This window comes from Bubalus bubalis, chromosome 4 (assembly GCF_019923935.1).
Source record: "Bubalus bubalis isolate 160015118507 breed Murrah chromosome 4, NDDB_SH_1, whole genome shotgun sequence".
Lineage (NCBI taxonomy): Eukaryota > Metazoa > Chordata > Mammalia > Artiodactyla > Bovidae > Bubalus > Bubalus bubalis.
Genome location: NC_059160.1, coordinates 74,647,020 through 74,669,431, shown reverse-complemented (window position 1 = coordinate 74,669,431; position 22,412 = coordinate 74,647,020). Strand labels below are relative to the sequence as shown.

Genomic DNA, 22,412 nt, shown 5'->3' with positions numbered 1-22,412 from the left:
TTTTTGACAAAGGAGGCAAGAATATACAATAGGGCAAAGACAGCCTCTTCAATAAATGGTGCTCAGAAAACTGGACAGCTACATGTAAAAGAATGAAACTGGAACACTTCCTAACACCATACACAAAGATACACTCAAAATGGATTAAAGACCTAAATATAAAACCAGAAACTGTAAAACTCTTAGAGGAAAACATAGAACACTTGATGACATAAATCAAAGCAAGATCCCCTATGACCCACCTCCTAGAGTAATGGAAATAATAACAAAAGTAAACAAGTGGGACCTGATTAAACTTAAAAGCTTTTGCACAGCAAAGGAAACTATAAGCAAGGTGAAAAGACAACCCTCAGAATGTGAGAAAAAATAGCAAATGAAACAACTGACAAAGGATTAATTTCCAAAATATACCAGCAGCTCATACAACTCAATATCAGAAAAACAAACAACCCAATGAAAAAGTGGGAAAAAGACAACCTAAACAGACATTTCTCCAAAGAAGGCATACATATGGCTAACAAACACATGAAAAGATGTTCAACATTGCTCATTATTAGAGAAATGCAAATCAAAACCACAATGAGCTATCACATCACACCAGTCAGAATGGCCATCATTGAAAAGTCTACAAACAGTAAATGCTGGAGAGGGTGTGGAGAAAAGGGAACGCTCTTGCTCTGTTGGTGGGAATGTAAATTGATACAACCACTATGGAAGACAGTATGGCGATGCTCTAAAGAACTAGAAATAAAACCACCATATGACCCAGCAATCCCACTCCTAGGCATATACCCTGAGGAAACCAAAATTGAAAAAGACATATGTATCCCATTGGTCATTGCAGCACTATTTACAATAGCTAGAACATGGAAGCAACCCAGATGTCCATCTGCAGATGAATGGATAAAGTTTTGGTACATATACACAATGGAATATTACTCAGCCATAAAAAGGAATCAATTTGAGTCAGTTCTGATGAGGTGGATGAACCTAGAACCTATTATACAGAGTGAAGTGAGTCAGAAAGAGAAAGATAAATATCGTATCCTAATGCACATATACAGAATCTAGAAAAATGTTACTGAAGAATTTATTTACAGGGAAGTAATGGAGATGGAGAAGGCAATGGCAACCCACTCCAGTACACTTGCCTGGAAAATCCCATGGATGGAGGAGCCTGGTAGGCTGCAGTCCATGGGGTTGCGAAGAGTCGGACACGACTGAGCGACTGCACTTTCACTTTTCACTTGCATGCATTGGAGAAGGAAATGGCAACCCACTCCAGTGTTCTTGCCTGGAGAATCCCAGGGACGGGGGAACCTGGTGGGCTGCCGTCTATGGGGTCGCACAGAGTTGCACACGACTGAAGTGACTTAGCAGCAGCAGCAGCTATGGAGAAACAGACATAGAGAATAGACTTATGGACATGGAAGAGGGGAGGAGAGGGTGAGATGTATGAAAAGAGTAACATGGAAACTTACATTACCATATATAAAATAGATAGCCAACGGGAATTTGCTATATGGCTCTGGAAACTCAAACAGGGGCTCTGTATCAACATAGAGGGGTGGGATGGGGCGGGAGATGGGAGGGAGGTCCAAAAGGGAGGGAATATACATATACCTATGGCTGATTCATGTTGAGGTTTGACAGAAAACAACAAAATTCTGTAAAGCAATTATATTTCAATAAAAAAATCAATGTTGTAGTAGTTTCAAGGGACTCGGGCATATGTATATGTGTATCCATTTCCCCCAAACCCCCCTCCCATCCAGGCTAGCACATAACATGAGCAGAGTTCCATGTACTATGCAGTGGGTCTTTGTTGGGTATCCATTTTAAATATAGCAGTGTGTACATGACCTTCCCAAAGTCCCCAGCTCTCCCTTCCCGCCAACAACCATAAGTTCATGTTCTAAGTCTTTGAGTCTCTTTCTGTTTTGCAAGTAGGTTAATTTGTACCATTTTAACTGTTGGTCCATGTTTATAAATAATAGCTTTTACTTTATGTACCAACCCAGTTAATAGTGGCTATCTGGAGTGCTTTTAGAAGAGTCCTGAGTAATTCCTGTGGAAAAAAATCCCTGATGAATGAATGGTGTCTGTCCTGGGCATGAAGAGTGAGAGTGACATCACATGTGCTTGGTTATGTCAAACTCGACTGAAGACAATGAGAAACTGAGGCTTAGCTTTGTTTTATTCTCACTTAGTCTACTTCTTGAATTCTGATCCATGTTCATGTTTTGACTCCCACGCAGACTTGTCTACATAGATATGAGGGTGAAACTAGCTTTTTGTATTAGTTGTGTTCTTAAGATATATTGTTCTGTGAAGTTTCAGTTTATTTCATTCTTGTCTGATGAGTTGCTAAAACTAGTAAGCCCATCTTTCTGACCAAGAATTCTTGTAAAAACTCAGTAATGACACTTCTCATTATAATGTGACTTCCTGTGTAGTTTGCCTATAGGTACAGGATCTGCTAATCACGCTAGATGAGTATGTCCAATATGTGAGAATTGTGCTTCTCATTATAAACATGTTCATTGGCATCTTAATGTCTTTCTCTGGCTCTTGTATGTTTTGGTAGCATGGGTAAATTTATCATAGTTTGTTGAGAGCAAGTGTCAAATACTTGAAAGGGAAAGGCTGGATCCAGGCACCCTTCCCTTAGAGGACACAGAGTCTGTGCCATTTCCAAAAGTGTGCCTGTTTTCTACTGGTTTTAATTAACTCCTCTAGCTCTATTGGTCACTCTTTGTTTTTATTATGAAGTATTTGGCACATATAAAAGAATACAGTAACATAATAATGAAATGTACACCCATGACTTCTCCTCCCCAAAACAAAATAACACATTACCAATGCATTGCTTGTATCATGTTCTCTCCTCCTGCCTCCCTCCAAGAGGCAACCATTATCCTGTAAATTGTAGGTATCATTCCTTTGCCTGTTTTAATTGGCAGTTTTAGCACTTACATATACATATACATATATATATATATATAATCATGTAGTTTTGTTGTTTTGAGCTTTATTAAAATGGTGTTATACTGTTTGTAGGCTTTTGCAACTCATTTCTCCCATCTACAGGCATGCCATAGAGACATGACAGATTGGGTTCCAGACCACCTCAATAAACCAAATATAGCAATAAGGCAAGTCACAGGAGTTTTTGGTTTCCCAGTGCATATAAAAGTTGCATTCATACTACTATATTTTAGTCTATTAAGTGTACAATATCATTATGTCTAAAAAATAATGTACATATTGTAATGAAAATATTTTATTGCTAAAAAAATGCTAATCCTAAACCGAGCCTTTAATGTGTTGTAATCTTTTTGCTGGTAGAGGATCTTGCTTTTATGTTGATGGTTGCGATTTATCAGGGTGGTGTTTGCTGAAGGTTGGGGTGGCTGTGGCCATTTCTTAAAATAAGGCATCAGTGAAGTTTGCTGAACCAGTTGACTCTTTCTTTCATGAACAATTTCTCTGTAGCATGCAGTGATGTTTGATAACATTTTATCCACAGTAGAACGTCTTTCAAAATTGGAATCAGTCCTCTCAAACCCCACCACTGCTTTGTCAACCAAGTTTATATAATGTTCTAAATACTTTGTTTTAATTTCAACAGTCTTCACAGCATCTTTACCAGGAGTAGATTCTATCTCAAGAAACCACTTTCTTTGCTCATTCATAAGAAGAAACTCCTCAGCTGTTCAAATTTTATCGTGAGATTACAGCAACGCAGGTACATCTTTAGGTTCCACTTCTAATTCTCTTGATATTTCCAACATATATACACCTACTTTCTCCACTGAAATTTTGAATCCTTCAAAGTCATCCACGATGATTGGATTCAACTTCTTCCAAGTTTCTGTTAATTCTGGTATTTTGACTTCTGCCCATAAATCATGAGTAATCTTAATGGCATATAGGGCTGAATCCTTTAAAAATTTTTTTCAATTTTCTTTGCCCAGATCCATTAGAGGAATCACTGTCTCTTGCAGCTATAGCTGCACAAAATTAATTTCATAAATATTAAAGTGTGAAAAGTGAAATTACTGCTTGATCCATGGACTACAGGATGGATGCTATGTTAGCAGACATGAAAACAAAATTAATCTGGTAGAGCATCTCTGTCAGAGCCCTTGGGTGACCAGGCACATTGTCAGTGAGCAGTAACATTTTGAAAGAAATGTTTTATTTGGAGCAGTGGGTCTCAACAGTGGGCTGAAAATATTTAGTAAATAATATTGTAAACAGATGTGCTGTAATACAGGTTTCACTGTTATAATAATAGAGCACAGAAAGTGAGAGTGAAAGTTGTTCAGTCTTGTCCGACTCTTTGCAACCCCATGGACTATACAGTCCATGGAATTTTCCAGGACAGAATACTGGAGTGGGTAGCCTTTTCCTTCTCCAGGGGATATTCCCAACCCAGGAATCCAACCCAGGTCTCCTGTGTTGCAGGAGTATTCTTTACCAGCTGGGCCGGGCAGAGTAGATTTAGCCCTTAAGGGCCCAGGATTTTCAGAATAATAAATTAGCATTGGCTTCAACTTAGAATCACCAGCTGTCTTAGCCCCTAATAAGAGCATCAGTCTGTCCTTTTGGTGGTTTGTAATCAGGTGTTGACTCCTCCTCTTTAGCTGTGAAAGTCCTAGATGGCATTTTCTTCTAATATAAGCCTGTTTTGTCTACATTGAAAATCTGTTCAGTGTAGCCACCTTTGTAAGTCATGGAGACATCTTGTTTCCTTAAACCTCATAAACCGACCTCTCTTAGCTTCAAACTTTCCTTCCGCAGCTTCCTTACCTCGTTCAGCCTTCATAGAATTGAGGAGAGTTACAGCCTTCCTCTGTATTAGGCTTTGGTTTAAGGGAATGTTCTGGCTGGTTTGATCTTCTATCCAGACCACTAAAATTTTTTCATATCTGGAATAAAGCTGTTTTGCTTTCTTGCCTTTCATATGTTCACTGGAGTAGCACTTTTAATTTCCCTCAAGAACTTTTCCTTTGCACTCACAACTTGGCTAGCTGCCATAAGAGGCTGAGCTTTCAGCCTATCTTGGCTTATGACATGCCTTCATCATTAGGCTGAATTATGTATGCTGCTGCTGCTGCTAAGTCGCTTCAGTCGTGTCTGACTAGCTTTTGGTTTAAAGTGAGACATGTGCAACTCTTCCTTTTGCTTGAACACTTAGAGGATGTTGTAGGATTGTTAATTGGCCTAATTTCAATATTATTGTGTCTCAGGGAATAGGGAGGCTTGAGGAAAGGGAGAGAGACAGGGAATAGCTGGTTGATGGAGTAGTCAGAACACATACAACACTTATTAAGTTCACCATCTTATATGGGCATGGTTTGTGGCACCCCAAAACAGTGCCAGTAGTAACACTAGAGATTGCTGATTATAGATCACCACTGCAAATATAATAATGATGAAAACATTTGAAATATCAGAAGGATTACCAAAGCGTGATAGAGACATGAAGTGAGCAAATGTTTTAAGTCTGTAGGATCTACCATCTCCTAGTGCTAGCTCGCAGACTGGGAGACCACAGGCAGGGAGAGAGACCAAACCTCTAATAATAAGAGTGGTCCTGAGAAAGTAAATGCCCTCACAAAAGTGGGTAATGTTTTTATATAGCACTTAGGTTCAAGGCTTCCTACTTGTTACTTTAAATTCCTTATAACAAGATTGAAAGTGAAAGTGAAAGTGAAGTCACTCAGTCGTGTCCAACTCTTTGTGACCCCATGGACTGTAGCCCACCAGGCTCCTCCCTCCATGGGATTTTCCAGGCAAGAATACTGGAGTGGGTTGCCATTTCCGTTATTTTATCTATTTGGATGCTCAGAGAGCTTAAACAACTCTCTGAAAATCCTATTGCTATTTGAACCCTGAATTTATCCCACATTCACACACTTTCCACTCTAATACCCACAGGGACTTCATTAACAAAGTCAGCTAAGGTGATGTAAGGGGGTCCAATCCAGTGGGTAAAGATTGAATCAGGAGAACCTTGTGCAAGGAGATGCCCAGGGCTCTCTGATGTGTTTAGAATTCAGAAGTCCATCAGTAGGGTAGGTGAGTGAGCATGGAAAATGCTTGGAGATGCAGGCAGAGAATTTGTGAGCAACTTGAGTTCCTCTTCCTCAGAGTTGAATTTACAACAGAAATTAATAAATTTACTAAAGTTTAAGGAAAGTTAAATAACTTGAATATGTGTAGTATACCACCAATAAGATCATGTTGAGTAAACCAGTGTGCAGCCAAAATTTCTCCAGGTTTTACTAAATTTTGTTAGAAAACACATTAGTGATATAATGTTCAAATCCCTCTGGTTAATTCTCCCCTGAAGCAGGGCTTGGATTCTTTGAAACAAGGCCCAGTGGGTTCTCCACCAGCTTTATGGGAACCCTCAGGTGATGTGCCCAGAAATGAATCTGCTCACCTGGGACCACTGCCTTTCTGGCATGCACCTGCTGGGTGTTATCTCAGGAGATTCTCCATGGTCACCTGGGTGTCACAGAATTTGTAAGCCTCCTGCCTGTCACCATCATTGAGTTCTGGAGATTTATCACAAAGTGGGCAGAGGGATCAGTAAGCACCCTCGCCCCTGTGGTAGGGGCACCAAGTCCCACCTCAACCAAAGAAATTCACTTTTATCCAGTTCATAAGGGGTTTGACTCTCTCTTTTTTTTTGGTTGTTGTTTAGTTGCTAAGGTCTATTAAACTCTTTTGTGACTCCACGGACTGTAGCCAATTAGAACTTCTAAAAGTTGTTTGAAGACAGTTTCTCTGGTGTCCCTCTGGTGAAGGATTCCGCTATGTTCCAAGGTAAAGTGGGCAGAGGCTCAGTTTCCTGCTCAAAGTAGAATTCTGTCACCTGCAGAACAAAGCACTTCTGTTCAGACTCTGAGTCTCACAGACTTGCTTATTAAAATAATTTCTGCCATTTTGGCTTCCAGCTTCTTTCTTCAGAGGTGTTGGGCATGGTCCCTGGGTTAGACTGGAAATAAATAGCCAGTCCATCCACTCCTCATCTCTGTCAGAGTTCTCAGTTGCAGCTAATTGAAATATAGTGTGAGCAGAAAAGGAATTTATTAGTGAATACAGGATATCTCAGGAGGCCAGAAACCAGACTGGGAGGCTCCCCAGCCAGGATAGATGCCCAGAATTGCACTAAAGAATTGCTCTGCTAGAAACTGCTCACTTGCCTCTGCTGGCCACAGACTCACTGCTGGTGTTCAGTCTTGGCTAGTGTGTGACCTTAGCCACCCCTCCCTCTGGCAACTGGAATTGCCTGCTGTCTGTTGCTCTAGAGTAAACCCCAGGTGGTACTTGTTTCTCTGCAGTGATTCAATGCCTTTCTGGTGTATGTGTTTGCTGGGGCCTATGTTGTAGCCCAGTGTCATAGCTGCCAAGGAGGTGGAGAATTCTCCAAGTATAGCATGTTTGATGGTGCTGAGAAGCCCAGAAAAGTGACAACATCTTCACTTAGCCATCATTACCCTCAGATTCCCATCCTGTCCCCATTTCCTACCTCTTGCATTTACCCCAACCACAGTTTCCTTTATCTTCAACCATTCAAAACCAAAAAATTCATTAGAATTGAACTCTCCGAGGCATCACCATCAGCTCACTAAACAAGCCCAGACATGACTAAACTTCAGCAGTATAAACAGCCAGTATCAAGTTGAAACCTCTAAAGTGTACACACTGAAACAACCATCTATTTCCAAACTAGTCCACAAGACCACGGGATCCTAGGAAAGAATTGCCCATGACTAGTAGGGAGCACAAACATGTTTTCATTAGAGTGAAAGTACAGCTTACTTTATATGCCACATTCAATCAGGAAGGACACAAAAAATGTATTTCTTTCTAAAAAAATTCTTTAGTCAGTGTTCAACATAGCTGTTCATTGAATGGATCAAGGTGCTGCTATTAAAAGCAGTGAACAAAACACAAAGTCCTGTCTGTGAAGTGCTCATATTCTCGAGGGAGGAGCAGGCCATGAACAAGGAATCAAACATATAAATAACAATCTCAGTGATAAGAAAATAAAGCAGAGTTAAGGGAAAGAAGTGCTCATTATATTGGGTGATCAGAGAGGTGGTATTTGAGCAGAGATGTGAGTAATGGGATAGGGCAGGTATAAAGTGATTTGGGAACAAAAGACCCTGAGACAGAAACACCTTCAGGCATTAGCATTAGAGGAAGAAGGTCAGTTTGTGTGTGCTGGAGGGAAAGCCAAAGGAGAAATGAAAAGGAGAAACAGAAATCTGAATACAGGGGATCTTGTAGACTACCATTAGAGTTTAGGCTTTTATTTTAAGGATGATAGGAAGCCATCGGATGGTTTTAAGCTGATCAGTGTGACATGATCAGGTTAACATTTTTAAAAGTTTCACTGGCTCCAGTATAAATGAGAGATATGTGGGGCTAAACTGAAAGTGAGGAAGCCTCTCAGGAGGCTTTGCTGTAGCCCAGGGAGAAAGCATGTCAGCTTGGACTCCAGGGGGAGAGGTAGAAGTGAGATCAAATTAGTTTTAGAATGTATTTTTCCCCCAGACTTGCAAAGACTTTCTCATGCTTTGCATGTGAAAATGAGAGACAGAAAGAATCCAGTATATATTTCTAGGATCCACTTTGTGGTTGATTATATTTTTAAAAAAGTGAATATAAGGATATTTCTCTGTATGCTTTTCCAGAACTTGTCATTCCCCATTAGGAGGTGGCATCTATGTCTTTTCCCCTCAAAACTGGGTGGATTTTTGTTACGGCTTTGACTATTAGAATATGTAGAAGTGACACATGTGACTTTTTAGGCTAGATCAGGAAAAGTGATGCCACTCTACCTATCCTCTCTGGGATGCGTACCCTGGTACTCAGCTACCGTGGCCAGACCACATAGAGAGGTCCAGGTGGAGAGAAACCAAAGGCGCTGGTCCTTAGCTGAGCTCCCAGCCAGGAGCCAGCATCGACTCACTGGCCATGTGAGTGAGTCATCTTGAAAGCATGTTCCAGGATGAGTTCCTGGATCCTTCTGATTACTCGAGGGATTGATTTTGACTATACTTGTGTCTTGAACTGTTAGCCAGAACAAAATAGCAAGGTCTAAGTGACTCTGAGCTCAGCTTCCATTTTGCATGATTCATAGAGGTCTTCTTCCTGTTTTTTTTTTTTTTTTTTTTTCCACTTCAGACAATACATCTTTGGTAACTAATGTGAATCCGGTTTTGTGTAATTCCACATCTGTTCTTACTCCTCTGCTGCCCTCTTGGGGCCACAAACCACATTGCCCCACTTGTATGTCAGGCAAAAAACAATGAGCACTTGTTACCTGGTGGGTACTATTTTGAACAGTTCATGTATACTTACTCCTGTGTTCTTGACAACCCTATGTGGTACAACCCTATGTGGCACTTTAAGTGAGTACCACTTAAAGATGTGGTACTCATCTTTAAAGATGAGAAAACATGGATACATAGATACAAGAAACAAGTTACCAAGGTGCAAGAATCAAGGTCCTATAATGGCCAAGCTGGAATTTGAACCAAGAGTCTAGTGTTGCACTATCCCCCTCTTCTTTGGTATGGCAAAGCTGATCCAGTAGGCATCCATGTGAGACTTGTGTACTTTCGTAACTTGTAAAAATAAATGTACTTTGAAGTATGGGTTTTTATCTCTTGACTGGGTGATGACATTAGCTGCCTAACTAATCTCCCCATTGCTAGTCTTTCTCATTTCAGTCTATTTTCCATACAGTAATCAGAGGGGTCTCTTAAAAAAATGATGAATGAAGGCATGAGCTAAGGAATATCTTATCTTTTCATCTTATCTAACTTGATAAAGGACAGAAATGGTATGGACCTAACAGAAGCAGAAGATATTAAGAAGCAGTGGCAAGAATACACAGAAGAACTATACAAAAAAGATCTTCACGACCAAGATAATCACGATGGTGTGATCACTCACCTAGAGCCAGACGTCCTGGAATGTGAAGGCAAATGGGCCTTAGAAAGCATCACTACGAACAAAGCTAGTGGAGGTGATGGAATTCCAGTTGAGCTATTTAAGATCCTAAAAGATGATGCTGTGAAAGTGCTGCACTCAATATGCCAGCAAATTTGGAAAACTCAGCAGTGGCCACAGGACTGGAAAAGGTCAGTTTTCATTCCAATCCCAAAGAAAGGCAATGCCAAAGAATGCTCAAACTACCACACAATTGCACTCATCTCATATGCTAGTAAAGTAATGCTCAAAATTCTCCAAGCCAGGCTTCAGCAATACGTGAACCGTGAACTTCCAGATGTTCAAGCTGGTTTTAGAAAAGGCAGAGGAACCAGAGATCAAATTGCCAACATCCGCTGGATCATGGAAAAAGCAAGAGAGTTCCAGAAAAACATCTATTTCTGCTTTGTTGACTATGCCAAAGCCTTTGACTGTGTGGATCACAATAAACTGTGGAAAATTCTGAAAGAGATGGGAATACCAGATCACCTGACCTACCTCTTGAGAAATCTATATGCAGGTCAGTAAGCAACAGTTATAACTGGACATGGAACAACAGACTGGTTCCAAATAGGAAAAGGAGTACGTCAAGGCTGTATCAGAGAAGGCAATGGCACCCCACTCCAGTACTCTTGCCTGGAAAATCCCATGGATGGAGGAACCTGGTTGGCTGCAGTCCATGGGGTCGCGAAGAGTTGGACATGACTGAGTGACTTCACTTTGACTTTTCACTTTCATGCATTGGAAAGGAAATGGCAACCCACTCCAGTGGTCTTGCCTGGAGAACCCCAGGGTTGGGGGAGCCTGGTGGGCTGCTGGCTATGGGGTCACACAGAGTCACACATGAATGAAGTGACTTAGCAGCAGCAGCAAGGCTGTATACTGTCACCCTGCTTATTTAACTTCTATGCAGAGTACATCATGAGAAACACTGGGCTGGAAGAAGCACAAGCTGGAATCAAGATTGCTGGATTCAATAACCTCAGATATGCAGATGACACCACCCTTATGGCAGAAAGTGAAGAGCAACTAAAAAGCCTCTTGATGAAACTGAAAGAAGAGAGTGGATAAGTTGGCTTAAAGCTCAACATTCAGAAAACTAAGATCATGGCATCTGGTCCCATCACTTCATGGGAAATGGATGGGGAAACAGTGGAAACAGTATCAGACTTTATTTTTTTGGGCTCCAAAATCACTGCAGATGGTGATTGCAGCCATGAAATTAAAAGATGCTTACTCCTTAGAAGGAAAGTTATGACCAACCTAGATAGCATATTCAAAAGCAGAGACATTACTTTGCCAACAAAGGTCCATCTAGTCAAGGCTGTGGTTTTTCTAGTGGTCATATATGGATGTGAGAGTTGGACTGTGAAGAAAGCTGAGTGCAGAAGAGTTGATGCTTTTGAACTGTGGTGTTGGAGAAGACTCTTGAGAGTCCCTTGGACTTCAAGGAGATCCAACCAGTCCATTCTAAAGGAGATTAGTCCTGGGTGTTCATTGGAAGGACTGATGCTAAAGCTGAAACTCCAATACTTTGGCCACTTCATGTGAAGAGTTGACTCATTGGAAAAGACCCTGATGCTGGGAGGGATTGGGGGCAGGAGGAGAAGGGGACGACAGAGGATGAGATGGCTGGATGGCATCACCAACTTGATGGACATGAGCTTGAGTGAACTCCGGGAGTTGGTGATAGACAGGGAGGCCTGGCATGCTGCGATTCATGGGGTAGCAAAGAGTGGGACACAGATGAGCGACTGAACTGAACTGAACTATACAAAAAATATAAGAGCCAGTCTTACCAAAGGGGTAAGATGAGTGAAGCCAGCAGATAGCCTAATACTCTTGAAACCACAATAAAAAATGGAGTCTATTGATGTGTGGTTATAACACTTAATATGCATTTTTTATCTCTGAGTAAATTTAGCTTTTATCTTATTCACCATCACACTTACCCTGCAAGGATGAAAGCACATCTTCTCTATTTTATAAGAGGAGAAATTGTACCATACAAATAGTGCTCTGGCATAGATGGAGTTACCCAAAGAATGTAGCTGAGGGTGGTCAGTGTCATGCAGAATAGAACTCTGACTCCAGAAATCTAACTGGTTTTCAGAAACCGAATGAGGTGCATTAAGTGGAACCCTTTAAATATAGTCTGAACCAGAAGGTTAATATTTAAAGCAGATAAAGGTGCTCAAGCTGTGTAGAGGACAGTAAATGTAGTGGGCATGTGCTTGGCTGTGTGCAAAGACTGTGGAAGCATAGCTGAGAAACCTCTTGGGCTCAGCTTCAAAAACATTCCTGGAAAGCATATGTGGTGTCAAGAGCCATTACCAGCAGTGGAATGGGGAGTCCAGAAGTTGCCAGTCCCAAAGCCATAGTCCATATTGTACTTTTTCCAACATCCTTGAGTTACTTTCCTTATCTCTGGGTAGTCGAGGCTTCTCTACACATGAAAGAAAGATAAAAATAAAAAATGTTGTTATTCACACAAAGTGAACTCAGGATCTCACCTGGAGCAGCGACAGAACTGCAGCGTCTCCCTGCCACAGCCACCAGGTTTGCCGCTTTGCTTTTCCGCCCATGTTTAGTGTAACAGACCACTGAAGTTTAACCTTCCTTGCCTTGAAAGTGGGAGTGGAGAGAGGAGGTGGCTTATCTGGTGTATATTCCAGGGGTTCTTTTCTGCAATCAGAGTTGTGCACCTGCTGACTGACTTGCCAGTTGACATGTAAACAGAGAGATAAAAAGACTCAAAAGAGGCAGCAAGACACTCCGTCAGGATTCTTAGATCTGTTTCCTAAGCCTCCTCCAGTCCTTTTTTACTGAGCAAAACCACTGTTATAACCTCAGCCTGAATCTAGATCATTACCGGGGAGATGATTTGAGATAAAGATTTCTTTACGGTTAAGTAGATTTTTGTCTCCTTGTTTTGTTGTGTTAAGAAGCCTCCAGGGTGACTCCCATGCAAGCAGGTCTGTTGCAAGCAATGCTGGATATAGGTTTGTCAGAGAAATTGGAATTTATTACATAGAATTAACATTATTTCCTGTATTCTTTCAGTATTGGTCATTTGGATTCCTCCAAAGTGTTTTGTTTTTATTTTGCTTTAAACATAAATAGGCTTTAGACTTGTGGAAAAAACAATTTACTATGATCACATTTGGCCCTGAAGATCAAACTATTTCCAGATCCATCTGTTCTGACAGACATAAGTGATTATTCTTGCTCTGTTCTTTAAGACTCCCCAAATGTGTTTACCTGCCATGCCATTTCTTTCTCTTTATTTTCTACTATGAGCTTTAAAAATCTGTAGTCATGAATCTATAGGTCTAAGACTGATGCTGTTGCTTATTTTCATCTCTGCCTTTCATCACTGGAAGAAAAAATTGGTATCTTTGTGACAGTGTAATTACTCCTACCTCTGACATCCCTGCTCCATGGTGATATCTGTAAGGAAATAATTTGAATGGAGAGTAATACACATGTTCTGGGATTAAGGGCATAACAGGTATGAACTCGAAGACTCAGAAAATTTGAGATGTTGAAGCAGTTGAAGCAGCTCATAAACTAGCTGAGTCCCTAATTTATGAATGTAGTGCCTTGAATTTTTGAAAATCTTTGTTCTTAGTGTTCTACTACATTTTGGAATCTGTGGCTTGTCAGTGGAAAATACGATGCTCTAAGAGCCAGCCATGACGGTGGACTGGGTAGTAGTGATGGGTTATCTTTAAAGACACTTCTGCTTCACTCATAATAATGTCCTGTTCCTCCAAGCTACTATACTCCTCTTTATTTTTCTAGACTATTGGGTTCCAAGATACCTAGTCTGATTTAGGGTCAGTCTTTCAAGAGATCGCTGACTTCCCTGGTGGCTCAGAAGGTAAAGTGTCTGTCTTCAATGCGGGAGACCCGTGTTCGAGCCCTGGATTGGGAAGATCCCCTGGAGAAGGAAATGTCAATCCACTCCAGTATTATTGCCTGGAAAATCCCATGGACAGAGGAGCCTGGTAGGCTACAGTCTATGGGGTTGCAAAGAGTCAGACACGACTGAGCAACTTCAACTTCACTTTCAAGAGATCACTAAGGTGTATGAAGTACAAAGCATAGGACCTAATTGGGTAGCTTTATAGTGAAAAGCTCTGATTTAGCTATTAATAGGTAGATCCTTTCATTAATATCAGCTGACCAATGGACTATAACACACTATAGCCTAAATGTTGATAATACCACTCTGTACTCAATTAAGTTTTCTTTCATTTGGTCAAGTGTGACATAGTGTCCCATTCAGTGCATACTTGCCATTCTTGCTAGTCATATGAAGGCATACTTCAAGACTGGAAAATTGGTCCAGAAAGTTCCAGTTGATTCAGAGTATAGTTTGAGACCTCCATGTTTGTATATTTATGAATCTATTATTGATCCTGACCCACGCAACTGGAAGGTGAGGTAGAGAAATGTTATTGCATTCAAGTCAAAAGGCTCACAATGGGGAAATAAGTCTAGCTCTAGGGAAGGTACAAATGATGGAGACTACAAGCCTAGAGAAAAGGCACCTCTGTTTAGATCTTAGAGTCCTTAGGCATATATTAATTTGAAAAATATTTATTGGGTTGGCCAAAAAACTCACTTGGGTTTTTCTGTAAGATATTATGGAAAAACCTAAACAAACTTTTTGGCCAATCCAATATTTAGTAAGTTCCACTTGGCCCAGGATCAGAAATGAGTAAGATTAAAGATAGAGAACAGTGACTTTGTAACAAGGATTGATAAAATATCACTTGTGTCATCGTAGGTATGACTTTCCTCTGAAGGGCAAATTTGTGGAAAGTTAGAATGGATGGCCCTAGAGTGGGATAGTGAAACACCTCTTTATTAAAGGCAGTTTTTGGCCTTTCCTTTTGGAATTATTTAAGCAGTTAACTCCTATTTTCTCTGGGATTTGTCTTTTTGCTGAATCTGGCTCAGTAGACCAATCTTAATATGCCATTGCATAAAACTGTAGTAACACTACCTACTTTGAAGAGTCATTGTGATGATTAGAAAATGTTAGGTATGATACACATAGAAATACAGCCAGGACCCCCAAAGCCCCTTTGTCACAGGTTGGGTTCTTTAAAAGCAGAACCTGGGATAGATTTGAGCCAAATTCTCATTGAGAGAATGTTCTTCTGGAAAAACCTATAACAAAGACAGAGAGGCAAAACAGGAAAGGGCCCATTGTTCACCATGGATATAGTCACACATAAAATCTAGTCTTGACCTGACCACTGGAGGGCTCTGGAGAATAAATGGCACACAGAGTTATGATTAGAGCAGATTGGCCTTTTGTATTCCAAATGAGTCAGCCATTGACATTTGGAGACCCTGATGCTGGGAAAGATTGAGGGCAGGAGGAGAAGGGAACGACAGAGGATGAGATGGTTGGATGGCATCACCGACTCAATGGACATGGATTTGGGTGTATTCCAGGAGTTGGTGATGGACAGGGAGGCCTGGCATGCTGTGGTTCATGGGGTTGCAAAGAGTCAGACAGGACTGAGCGACTGAACTGAACTGAGTGGAAGGTGGTGGTTGTGTTGATGGTAGGGTGATCTCCTAGGCATATCTAGGTGAGCTGACTTCTGTTAGCCAAAGGCCATTCTCATGTACGTCTAACTTCTGATCCTCAAATGAAAACTTGTAACCCTTAGGATGATGTCCCTGAGGACTCCATTCTGTCTTCAGTACTTACTTCTTTGATCTCCGGTTAAAAGGCATCTTTGAGCTCCACTTAGAGTATCAAGTTTTTGTGAAACAGAAGCAGTATTCTTTAGGATTCTAGTGCAGTGCTTGACAGATATTAGGGGCTCTATGGATGCTAGCTTCTGTTTTTTAATCTTTGGTCTCTAAAACTGTCTCTGCTGCTGCTGCTGCTGAGTCACGTCAGTCGTGTCCGACTCTGTGCGACCCCACAGACGGCAGTCCACCAGGCTCCCCCGTCCCTGGGATTCTCCAGGCAAGAACACTGGAGTGGGTTGCCATTTCCTTCTCCAATGCATGAAAGTGAAAAGTGAAAGTGAAGTCGCTCAGTCGTGTCTGACCCTCAGCAACCCCATGGACTGCAGCCTTCCAGGCTCCTCTATCCATGGGATTTTCCAGGCAAGAGTACTGGAGTGGGGTGCCATTGCCTTCTCCAAAACTGTCTCTAATTTTAGAGAATCACTGGCAAAACATCCTCCTGTCAAGCCATGACAAGAAGAGACTGTAATCAAAGCACTTAGCATTTAGTACATGGCTAAGAAGTGCTCATTAGCTTTATCTCAGGATCATTCATGCATTTTGAACTTTCCTATGGTATAGAAGAGCTAACTGCAGTCAGTCAATTATCGCGGATATTATTAGCAGTAATCACCATAAATATTAGATGTATTTACAGAAGATAGTTAAGTTTTACCTTTGAAAAAATATTTTATTTCTGATTCTTTTAAAGCACGTGCACTAGACATTATCACCCAATTTGGTACTTAAATATCTGTATTTTTCTTTTCTTTCTTTTTTTTTTTTTGAATGGTCCTAAGGATAAGGACTTTCTTTTGTATCCTTTGACTGTCCCCATACCATCTGCCCCTGTCATTTGCTCACTGTCAGAAGCAAGACAAGTGCTCAATTAAAACTTATCTTGATTAAGTACAATAGTGGGCAAATTAAAACATCAATGAACCAACTGAAAATAATCCCTTAAAAAAGAGACAACATGAGGAATTTTTTCTAGAATTTTCTGCCAATAATTGTGCCAAAACTATTTTAAATGCTCATATAGTTTTGCCCACTAATTGTTTCTATGAATGTATCCTTAAAAACTTGGAACCAAGACCTATGTCCATAAAAAAAAATAAATTGTTACATTCAAAGGTCATTAAACAAGAATAAGATACATATACTGATGAAAAAAGTCCAAAGTGTAAGTGAAAGAACAAATTGCATATATATACTTTATATACACACTCATATATGTATACTTCATATATATGTGTATATAAATTTTTGTGTTTAATTGTGAGATAAAGATTAAACAGACTTTTTTTCTAGTGAATCAATAATCATAGCACCATTTGTAAATAGCCTGATTTTTCCCCACTATATTGAAAATGTTAATTTTGTTATATATAATCATTGGTAATTGGATCTTTTACTGGCCACTGCTGATTTGTCTTTCTTTATCAGCATCACATTTAATCTGATGACAGTAATTTTGTAGACAGTTTTAATAGCCATATAACAAGTACTGCACCCTCCTTGCTTAATTTTCTTTAAAAAAATGTACAGGCAATCTGCTACATTTATTTTTGTATTAATGTGCAAGTTTTCTCTGTAACTTACAACTTTCTGCTTTAGTTTTAAAAAATTAAAGCATTTTATCTGATTGAAATTGCATTCAGTTCAATTCAGTTCAGTTGCAAAGTCGTGTCCAGCTCTTTGTGACCCCATGGACTGCAGCATGCCAGGCTTCCTTGTCATTAAAAAATCAATAAACTAAAAGTAATATCAGCCCCATTATCCAAACACAAAGATTCTACACTGTACCATCTTTGCATCTGCACTATTATTATTAGTTAGAAAAATATCATTGCTATCTGCCAAACAATGATATCTTAGTGTTGTTTTATTTCTATTACCAACAATGAATATAAGTTTTATATACATATTGATTAGTTATAAATACAATAATTTTAAATTTCTCTGCTGTATGAATCACAGGCTAGAATCAAGATTGCTGGGAGAAATATCAACCTCAAATATGCAGATGATACCATGCTAATAGCAGAAAGCAAAGAGGATCTAAAGAGCCTCTTGAAAGTAGTAAAAGTCGCTTAGTCGTGTCTGACTCTTTGTGACCCCATGGACTGTAACCAGCTAGACTCTTCTGTCCACGGGATTCTCCAGGCCAGAATACTGGAGTGGTTAGCTGTTCCCTTCTCCAGGGGATCTTCCCAACCCAGGAATTGAACCAGGTCTCCCACATTGCAGGCTTCCCTGGTGGCTCAGATGGTAAAGTGTCTGCCTGCAACGTAGGAGACCCAGGTTTGATTCCTGGGTCAGGAAGATCCCCTGGAGAAGGAAATGGCAATCCACTCCAGCACTCTTGCCTGGAAAATCCCATGGATGGAGGAGCCTGATGGGCTACAGTCCATGGGGTCGCAAAGAGTCGGACACGACTGAGTGACTTCAATTTCTTTCTTTCCCACATTGCAGGCAGATTCTTTACTGTCTGAGCCGCGAGGGGAAGTCCAAAGAGCCTCTTAATAAGAATAAAAGGAGAGTGAAAAAGCTGGCCTGAAACTCAACAGTCAAACAACTAAGATCATGGCATCTGGTTCCATCATTTCATGGCAAATAGATGGGGAAAAAATGAAAACAGTGACAGGTATTTTCCTGGGCTCCAGAATCACTGTGGACAGTGACTTCAGCCATAAAATCAAAAGGCACTTCTTGAAAGAACAGCTATGACAGACCTAGGCAGCATAGTAAAAAGCAGAGACATCACTTTGCCAACAGAGGTCTAATAGTCAAAGCTATGATTTTTCCAATAGTCCTATATCAACGTGAAAGTTGGAACATAAAGAAGGCTGAGGGATGAAGAATTGATGCTTTCAAACTGTGGTGTTGGAGAAGACTCTTGAGAGTCCTTTGAACAGTAAGAACATCAAACCACTCAATCCTAAAGGAAATCAACCCTGAATATTCATTGGAACGACTAATGCTGAAGCTGAAGGGGGCAATAGAGGATGAAATGGTTGGATAGCATCAGGGACTCAAATGGACATGAGTTTGAGGATACTCTGGGAGATAGTTAAAGACAGGGTAGCCTGGTGTGCTGCAGTCCATGGGGTCCCAAAGAGTCAGACAGTTAGCTACTAAACAACAGAAACAATTTTACATTTTTAAAGTATTTTATCCCTCCCCCCCTTTTTTTTTAAACCCTCCCTTTTTATGTGGAGTTTTTGGTCAAGTTATGTAAGCTTCTAATACTATAAAGATATTAATGCTTTTAGTATGTTCTCTAGGCATTTCTACAACTAGATACTAAGCTCATGATTTTCAGAGTTTGTATATGAAGTTTTGTATTTTCATGTAGTGTAATCTTTCATTCTCTCCCTTATGTCTTTTATCATTTTTAAGCTTAGTAAATCGTTTTGCCTCTAGACACTTGATAAATATTCATGTAGCTTCTTTCTTCCAACTAATTTCTAATTTTTTATGCTTTATTGCTTTTAAAAAATTTATTTATTTTTTAATTTAAGGATAATTGCTTTACAGAATTTTGTTGGTTTCTGTCAAATATCAACATGAATCAGCCATAGATATACATATTGATTTTTTATATTTACTTCCTTAATTTTTCTACAATTTGTTTTGGTTGAGTGAAATGAAATAAGGTTCTAAATAGATTTTTTCCAAATTGCTAACTAATCACTCAGACAGCAGTTATTGGCCAAACCTTCACTTTCTTGTTGATTAATGGTGTCTCCTTTATTGACTATTACAATGCTATATCTAATAGCTTCTACTTCTGGGCTGTACATTCTGTTTATTTTTAGTCTAGTGATAAATTGTTTTTATTTTAAAGACTATAGAAATCCTATAGTCTGTAAAGACCCTATATATTAGGGTATACGTTATAGAATTAGTCCAATCTTAGTTTGTACTAATTTTCTTTATTCTATCATCTCTATTACTTTCCTGATTTATTTTGGAACAATTTGGTTGTGTGTGTGAAGTTTTGATATTGTACTTTCTCAGAGTACACTGAAGGGTTTGAAAATGGAAAGTGCAAGCAGGTTGATTGTGGTAGTAAATAAGTGGTTAGCATAGCCACATGGACACTTTGATCAAGTTCTATAGCATGATCCTGTTTTGTCATCATTATAGTCATCATCAAAATTTCATAATAAGCACAAAATGATCACAACATTTTCATTCTCAATCATAAGATCAGTTCAGTTCAGTTGCTCAGTCGTGTCCGACTCTTTGCGACCCCATGAATCGCAGCACGCCAGGCCTCCCTGTCCATCACCAACTCTTGGAGTTTACCCAAACTCATGTCCATCAAGTTAGTGATGCCATCCAGCCATCTCATCCTCTGTTGTCCCCTTCTCCTCCTGCCCCCAATCCCTCCCAGCATCAGGGTCTTTTCCAATGAGTCAACTCTTCGTATGAGGTGGCCAAAGTATTGGAATTTCAGCTTCAGCATCAGTCCTTCCAATGAACACCCAGGACTAATCTCCTTTAGAATGGACTGGTTGGATCTCCTTGCATTCTAAGGGACTCTCAAGAGTCTTCTCCAACACCACAGTTCAGAAGCATCAATTCTTTGGCTCTATGTTTTCTTCACAGTCCAATTCTCACATCCATACATGACCACTGGAAAAACCATAGCCTTGACTAGACGGACCTTTGTTGGCAAAGTAATGTCTCTGGTTTTTTTTTTAAATTAAATTTATTTTAATTAGAGGCTAATTACTTTACAATATTGTATTGGTTTTGCCATACATCAACATCTAGTTTGGTCATAACTTTCCTTCCAAGGAATAAGCATCTCTTAATTTCCTGGCTGCAATCACCATCTGATTAATTACTGGTTAGGTGCTAGGTATTGGGGGTACCAAAGGTAGAAGGCTTCTTCAATATGGCATAAGGCTTAACATGCTCTTTTGTACCTTCAGGTTTTATTCTCTCTGCTTGAAATGTCATGCTTTCTGCTTCTCATCTTCATAAATTCTTTCTAATCCATGAAGATTGAAGTTTTATATAACTCTTTCTGTTGCTCTTCAAAGACCCTGGCAGTTAGACACTTCCTTCTCTTTAACCCCAAGTACTTTGTTTATACTTCTCTAATCACCTTGTCTCTTTGAATTATAGCTACTTGCATATGCTCCTATTCTTCACTTTAGTCCTTGAGTACATGAACCTCAATTTTTCATTGTTATAAGCTGAGTGCTAACTATTGAGGATACATTTCAGCATTTGCTTACTGAGTGAATATGCAAATGAATAAAATAAAACATTTTTATTTCCCGAACATTTCTATAAGAAAATTATTGAAACAAAATTTCTCAGAAATTTTCAAACATTCTCATATGTTTCAAACATTCCGAAGTCAACTAAATAGAACTCAGTGAAACTAAAAAATGTTAAAAAGTGGTTGTGTGCGTATGTGTATGTGTTTTGTAGGCAGTAATTTCCTCCTAAGATTTCAATATGACATGTGTGGGTTAGTTGGCTCATCACTTTTGTTTTCCAAATAATGTTCAGCTTTAAAAAACATTACCCTGAAGCACAGGTAACTTTGTGAGCTGGACCGAAATGTCATCACCAAGCTGGACTTTCCCAGGTAGAAGGCCTGTGTGCTAAATAGAAACTGCAAAGACTACCTATGAAAAACATTTTCATGTCAGCAGAACTGACTTATGTGTGGATGATGTTGATAATTCTCTACCTGGTATTTACTTCTTCCAAAAAAGTCTTCCCTGTCCAGCTGTGAGGGGACTTAGCACTCTCACCATTGTATTATTCTGTTAGGAGTGCTGAAACAAACTAAATCATTATAACCTTGAACAAAAAATTAGGCATGTGTTGTATTATATGTTTTAAAATGGCCATTTTACCTCTGAGCATATTCCAAATCTTTTATAAAAGAAAACTCTATTTTTTATTCCATATCCACAACATTGAACAAAAATTCTGATTCCAGCTGTCCTGGACATGAACTTGTCACCCACTGGTGCTTTACATCTTGGACTTGGTCCTTGGTTTCATTAATCTGGTTCTATTTTTGGCTCTTCTTCCTCGGTCTTTCTAGTTTTTCACTTTCTGGGAGTTTTAAGTTGTCTCCAGTCATTGCAAATAAATACCATTTCTAATATCTTTACGCCTTGGAAACTTCACACCCTGTTGTGCCTAGTAGTAGATGAAGCTTCTTCAAGCTTACTCTGACACAAGTAGGAGTTAAATCCTATAAGATACCATCAGTCAGGAAGACAAGGACTGCAGATGGCTGATCTAGGGGAGACCAATGCTTTGGGAAAATGTTAAATATTATGTATTTCTGGCATCACAATCAAGTCAGGACCATGACATTAGGAATGTAATATTATTCTAAGATCCTAGCATTAAACATTACATTTTGTTTATGACAATTAAACTGAGGGATGTGTAGTAAAAGGGTTTGATGAACTCCATTGTACTACAGTGATCACCCCACAACCAAGAAAGATTCCCACATTTCTCTGAGAGCCTTCCCTATCAAAGTGTATTTTATTAAAAGTCTATTCTTTGTAAGAAATATATGTAGAGCAGAATGAATGTTAGAAATGATGTGCTAAGAAATGACAAAGTTATCACAATATTTG

The 22,412-nt window shown here is 39.6% G+C and overlaps 1 long non-coding RNA gene across 1 annotated transcript in view; it reads right to left on the bottom strand.

Annotated features, from left to right (window-relative positions):
- Positions 1 to 1,339: 1,339 nt before the first annotated feature.
- LOC112584567 overlaps positions 1,340 to 22,412 on the bottom strand; it is a 65,917-nt gene continuing 44,844 nt past the window's right edge. The window contains exons 3-4 of the long non-coding RNA XR_003108855.3: positions 12,355 to 12,466; positions 1,340 to 1,389 (exon numbers count right to left, since the gene is read on the bottom strand). This is a non-coding gene — a long non-coding RNA (uncharacterized LOC112584567). The remainder of the gene's footprint in view (positions 1,390 to 12,354; positions 12,467 to 22,412) is intronic.